Below are 7910 nucleotides of genomic sequence, written 5' to 3' on the forward strand. Positions count from 1 at the left end.
ATTCATTAATTCTTTTTTTTTTCAAATGAAAGCTAAAAAAACTCAAGTTTAATTCTTCAATTATTGAAATGTATTAATGTAAAAAACATTGTTTTGTAGTTGTAAAAAAAAAAATTTTTTACAAGAAAGACTGAAATAGTATTTTCTACTCTTTCTTGCACACACACACACACACACACACACACACACACACACACACACACACACGAAGAGAGAAACGCATGATTTATTCATGACGGAGCACAAAATCACCCATGTTGCATTCATGGAATAAAAATTAAAGCTTAAAATCAATTAAAATTAATGCTTAAAACTTTAACTTTAAGGTTTAATTGTTCAATTATTGATATCATTCATAAATGTAAATTTACATGAATGTAAATATTTTTTTACTCAAACCTGTCATGTTTAATTGCATCATAGATTTTTTTCAAATGAAAGCTAAAAAACGCAAGTTTAATTCTTCAATTATTGAAATTTATTAATGTAAAAACATTTTCTTGTAGTTGTAAATAAAAAAAAAGAATTTTTAAAAGAAAATACTACACACACACACACACACTCCTGCGAAGAGAGAAAGCCGATTTATTTATGACAGAGCACAAAATCACTCATGTTGCATTCATAGAATAAAACATTTAATAAAAATTAAAGCTTAAAACTCAGGTTTAAATGTTCAATTATTGATATCCTTCATAAATGTAAATTTACATGAATGTAAATATTGTTTTACTTAAACCTGTCATGTTTAATTGCATTCATAGATATTTTTTTCAAATGAAAGCTAAAAAACTCAGGTTTAATTGATAAATATTATTTATTGATGCAAAACATTGTTTTTTGTAGTTGTAAATAAAAAAAATAATTTTTACTAGAAAATACTTTCTACTCTTTCTCACACACACACACACACACACACACACACACACACACACACACACACACACACACACACACACACACACACACACACACACACACACACACACACAGCTGTTGTTCTGCTGTGTAGTGCGGCGGTTCACAGGTGCTCGTCTGTCGTCTTCATTGAGGATTTCAGAAACACAATGAAAGTTGAGCATCAGAAGCAGAGATCTCATCATTTACTCACTCGCGTCTTTCTTCTGTTCAACATAAGAAACTGTTACTCAATAAAAATATGTATTTTTCCATATTATTCCTGTCTTGTTTTCCAGTACAAATATCTAAACATTCATAAATCAAGATACATTTACTGGAGAAGCAAAAAGACTGGAGATATTAAGACAAAATGTCTGAGTTTGTGTTTAAAACAAGAACAAATATCTGCCAATGGAGTCAGAAAAATAATATTATTTTCTCTTTGAATTAAGATTATTTAAGACTCCATTGGCAGATATTTGTTCTTGTTTTAAGCACAAACTCACTTCATTTTCAGATTTTACTTAATATCTTCAGTCTTTTTGCTTCTTCTCCAGTAAAGTAAATGTATCTCGATTTATGAATGTATAGATATTTGAAAACGAGACAGAAACACTGAAGAACATAATTTGTTTTTTTAAGTGTATTTTGAAGCAAACTGTTCTTCAGTTCTATCTTCTTCTTCTATTATGTCCAAGAGAATATAAAAAAAGGGTTTGAATGACATGATTCTCTAAAAATTATTGTTTATTCTCCTTCATAATTTTTCTGCACAAATCTGATTTGAAAGATTGATTTGTGTGATGGCATTCGTCTTCATACTGTGACGGTAAAGACTCGTGTCCTGTTTATGTTCCCGAAGGAAGTTAAATCACACACTTCTGCTTTCCCAAACACACTCCGTCAAACACACACTCGACATGAGGGACGCATGGACACACACATCCAGCACTATTTCTGCAATATGCATATTTTCAGTGTGAAATAAACACCCAGTATAAAACCAGTGCTGTACCCACAATGCAATGCGTTTGACCTGACCTTCGGACGTGATGTCATCATCTTCTTCTTGATTCGTTATTTGATTGGACGGCCAAAAGGTCATTGCGAAGTCATGTGACAACAACACAATAGTGTGAAACAATCGTATGCGAGTACACATAGTATAATTATATTATACCATTTTATTTTAGTAGTAATTTTCAAACATCTGACATCTAAAAAATGTTTGCAGTTTTTTTTTTTGCATCAAGGGTGATTTTTTTATTGACCAAAAGGGACAGTAAATACATTTATAATGTTACAACACATAAAATGCTTCTATTTAAAACAAAAGTATTTTGTTTACACAAAAACATGCTGATAAAAATGCAGCGAATTAGAAGGATTTCTGAAGGGTCATGTGACACTGAAGACTGGAGCAGAAAATTCAGCTTTTGATCACAGGAATAAATTACATTTTAAAATATATTCACACAGAAAGCAGTTGTTTTATATTGTAATATTATATCACAATTTTACTGCATTGTTTTTTTGGGTCAGTCTTTTTATTATAATTTTAGTAATATTTCTAAAGACTCCGATCCCACACAAAACAAGTTTTCACAGCACGTTAAAACAGAAATGGTCAAATAATAATAAAATAATAAATAAATTCAGTTTTAAAATATATTCACATAGAAAGCAGTTGTTTTAAATTCTAAAATTATATCACAATTTTACTGTGTTTTGGTCAGTTATTTTTTATAATAATTTTAGTAACATAGGCTCCCATCCCCACAAAATAAATTTTCATTGCATGTAAAAAAAATATAATAAATAAGTTCCATTTTAAAATATATTCACACAGAAAGCTGTTGTTTTATATTGTAATATTATATCACAATTTTACTGCATTTGTTTTTTGGGTCAATAATTTTATTATCATTTTAATAATATGTAAAAAAGGCGCCCATTCCCATGTTAAAACTAAATTAATAAATAATAATAATAATAAATTACACTTTAAATATTCACATATAAAATAGTGGTTATAAATTATATTATATCATATAATTATATTGTCTTTTATTAGCATTTTGGTAATATAGGCTCCCATCCCCACAAAATAAGTTTTCATTGCACGTAAAAAATTAAAAATAAACTAAAAAATAAGTTCCATTTAAAAATATATTCACACAGAAAGTTATTTAATTATAATATTATATCACAATTTTACTGTATTTTTTCAGTTATTTTATTATCCTTTTAGTAATATGTACAAAGACCCCAATCCCCACAAAACAAGCTTTCGTTAAAACAAAAAATAGTAATAAAAGTAATACTTTTACAATATTTTTGATCGAATAAATGATCACATAACACGTTTTCACTGCATGTTATAACAAAAAAATTGTAAAAATAAATAACAACAGTATTAATTTTACTGTATTTTTTATCAAATAAATGCAGCCTTAAACTCTTACTAACCCCAAAACATTTTAAATAGTAAAAATACAATGATAGACATTTTAAAAATAAATAAATAATAATAATTTTACACTATTTTTGATTAAATAAATGCAGCCTAAAACTCCCATCCCCACAAAACAAGTTTTCACAAAGCATGTTATAACAAAAATAGTAAAAATAAATAAATAATAGGAAAATACATGCATAAAGTAAAAATAAATAATAATAATTTTACTGTATTTTTGATTAAATAAATTCAGCCTAAAACTCCCATTCCCACAAAACAAGTTTTCACTGCATGTTATAACAAAAATAGTAAAAATAAATAATAATTTTACTGTATTTTTGATCAAATAAATGCAGCCTTAAACTCTTACTAACCCCAAATTTCAAACTGCAAAATATACCATACTTCATCCTGCATCTGATTGCATTAGCGTAGCAGAAACCCGAGCGCGCGGGCGTGTGTGTGTGTGTGTCAGGTTCACACACACACTCGGGTCGGGTCGCCCCCTTCTGAGGGCAGTGGAGGGTCACAGGGACTCGTCCCGTTCAGACGAATGTGTTCTCAATCAGAGGAAACACACACACACACACACACACGCCTCAGGTTTGAAGAAAGGCCCCAGATCTCAGGATCATCCCTCCCGGAGAGGAGGAGGAAGAGGAAGAAAAGGAGGAAAGGAGAGGTAAGAAAACAAACACCTGGGCTGTTAACAGGAGACAGAAGCGCTCGTGTCTCTCGGGGTGCGACTCGCCTCGGCCTCGCGTTAAACTAAACAAACACACACACACACACACACACACAGATTGAGCCGTCGCTAATGAGTGACAGACGAGAAGCAGGAACACAGGTGAACACTTCTGTCACAACAAACACAACGAGACGACGATACACAAACACATGTTCTCAGAACATCCAGGTTTTTATGTGAACATTCCATTTTAGAATTATGCAAATGAGGGAAAGTTACTCTTGAATGTTCTCTGAACGTTCCGAAACAAGCAACATTTAAAAAACGTCTGATGTTTTTAGAAATAAAGCGTTACTTTTTTGTTTATCTCACACACACACACACTCTTGCGGACACACACACACACAGACACACTCTCACACACACACGCACTCGAGGACAGACACTCATCACACACACTCGCGGACACGCGGACACACACACACTCTCGCGGAAACAGACACATTCTCACACACACACGCGGACAGACACTCATCACACACACACTCGCGGACACACACACACACTCTCGCGGACACACACACACACACTCTCGCCTCGCGGACACACACTCATCACACACACACACACACACACACTCGCGGACACACTCACACACTCGCGGACACACACGTGGACACACACACACACTCTAGCGGACACACACACACACACACACACACACACACACACACACACACTCTCGCGGACACAGACACACTCTCACACGCACTCGCGGACAGACACTCGCGGACACACACACTCGCGGACACACACACACACACTCACACACTCGCGGACACACACACACTCGCGGACATACACACACAATCGTTGACACACACTCACACACACACTCGCGGACACACAGATACTCACGGACACACACACACTCGCGGACACACACTCACGGACACACACACACACACAATGGTTGACACACACTCACACACACACTCGCGGACACACACTCACGGACACACACACACAATGGTTGACACACACTCACACAATCGTTGACACACACTCACACACACAACTTTTTTTTTTTTACGTAGCTTTTATGTTCCTTCGTTTTTGTGACGAAAGACCAAAAGAGTGTGTGTGTGTGTGTGTGACGAACGTTGTATTAATGTTACTGGTTCGCTGAGATGCTGAATTAACTGGTTAAATGTGTCAAATGCACGAGTTTATGAGAATAATTACGCTCGTCACAACACCAAAATATAATAAACCGAAAACAAAGATTTCATAATCCTTAATATCACCACAAAACCAATTACTATCTTCAACTGACAACTTCTGTACACATTCACTATATAATTTTACATACAGTACACTTAATATTCATGAATTATTATGGATTTGACTGCCTTACACTGTCGGATAAAAACTAAACTTAGTGACACTATTGTCTTTTCTATTGTCTCCATATTTGATGAACTTTGCATCATTAATTCTGTTATGTTCCTGTTTATGACTGTGAAACAATCTGTACTTGATCAAAATCTATATGACAAACAACTTGACAAAAAGCGATACATACAGCATTCCCAAACGGTTCAGCTTTGCATCACAGGAATAGATGTTTACATGTTTACATGTGTGTAACACTGATGCATCGAATATAAATAGCAAAGAATGAAAATTAATAAAAAGCGATGACAAGAATCCCTCCACATCTGCACTGTTGGGGCGATTGATCATTTACTCGCACACTAAAGACAAACTCTTTCTGGTTCTGATCTCAGGCGAGACGGTGTGTGTGTGTGTGTGTGTGTGTGTGTGTGTGTGTGTGAACGGAGTGTGTTTTGTCTCACGTAACTGATAATAAGAGATTATGGTAAAAGAGGCCGTCTGAACCCACATCACCAGGGGCACACACACACACACACACACACACACACACACACACACACACGAAAGTTAACAAGCTAACTGTACTGTAAATTATTTAAAAAAATAGGTTTAGTGTCAAATCTTTAGTTTCAATTAATTTAATAATTTTTTCCACAGCAACCACTTTACGTACTTTTATTTAAGTTTAACCAATAAATAACTTTTTTTGCAGTGTATAATAAGCAGCAGGTGTAAAAGACATTAGAACAACACCAGGGTGGGTAAAGGAAGAGTTAATCCTCATTTTAGGGTGAATTAACCATTTAAAACCAGTTACCTTATTTTTTTAGTTGACAGCTAGTTATAAGACTGAGGAGTAAATTTCTGTAAGAGAATACACACATTTGTAAAGATTTTTAATTCTTAATATAACACAACCGAGTATGAATTTATAGAACCTCAATGTTCTTCAATGTCCTCAACCTTTAAACACCTTATAAAGTTATTTGGAATAAAATTAGAGGTTGTTAAAGAACAGATTACGGTTCATTCCTGAATTTTCAGATTATTTATATTGATAATGTGTAGTTAATAACCTAAATCATTTAGTTTAGACTGAAACCAGAACAAAGTAAGTTGCTGTTAGCTAGCTACTAATTTTATTAAATTGTATATGGTAGAAAATTAGAGTATTTAAAATAAACTTTTTAATGCTACTTTTTAATATTGATATGATAATAGGCCTATACCAAAATAATTATTAGTGAACAATGAAGAACAAAAGAAACAAACATCAAGGTAAGAGATCATATATAATATATGAGATATCGAAATAAGAGAAACAAAAATCACAAACGGTTTCTTTGCATTTAAAACGTGTTTTGGAAAATATGCATTTCATATAAAAATTGAAAAAAGTATTTTTATGCATTTTTCATAACAATAAACAAAATTCTAAAATTAAAAACTAAATTTATTTTCACTTTTTTTTACATCAGCAATAAACATGGCAGTGTCTTTAAAAACACTTATGTTAGCAACACACTAAAACATGGTAGCAAAATTCTAAACAATGCTAGACACATGCTAACAATACTGCACTGTAAATTATTTAAAAAATAGTTTTAGTTTCTGTTGATAAACTAATTTATTTGTATTACCTCATTACCTTTTAGTACACGCTTTTGGAAATATTTATCATTCCTAATATAACAAAACACGAGTTTGAATTCATAGAACCTCAATGCAACACCTTATAAAGGTTATTTGGAATAAAATGAGAACCGGTTATACGGTTGATTCCTGGTGCGGTATCGTCAGGTAAGATTCACTGCCAACCCTCAGCAGACTCAACACTCATGTTTATCATTCCTACGGCCTCCTTTATCAACAAACTCACAGTCAAGCTATTTATAACAGACCGAGAACGAGTTTGGAATGACAGAAAAACATCTTCTGTTGCTACTTTTGTCATTGTTTCTATTTCAAGCTACCTGTAAACAGATGATGACACACTGAAGCTGATCTCTGATGATGTCACTGAAACATTAAAGGGGGGGGGGGGGGGGGGGGGGTGTAATGCCCTTTTCACTAGATGTAAAATAATGTCCCCAGAGTGTGTATGTGAAGTTTTAGCTCAAAATACCCCACAGATATGTTAAAATTGTCACTTTTTGAGGGTGAGCGTTTGTGTGTCTGTCCCTTTAAATGCAAATGAGCTGCTGCTCCCGGCACAGGGGGCGGAGCTACAACAGATTGCACTGAAAATTTTAAAAACGTTTAGTTTTTTTAGTCAAACCGGAGTCAGACAAAGATGGAGAGACTCAATAAGTGACCACATGCAACAAAACATTTCTGAATGGTTAGCTGATGAATTTATGAAGCTTGTGTGTCATTGGTTAGCATATTCTGTCTTGATAATCTATAAATCATGTTCCTGGGGGTTGCCGAGTTCTGCTTTAAATCAATAAATAGATAAATGTTATT

The sequence above is a fragment of the Phoxinus phoxinus genome, assembly GCF_949152265.1.
Source record: "Phoxinus phoxinus genome assembly, chromosome: 5".
NCBI lineage: Eukaryota > Metazoa > Chordata > Actinopteri > Cypriniformes > Leuciscidae > Phoxinus > Phoxinus phoxinus.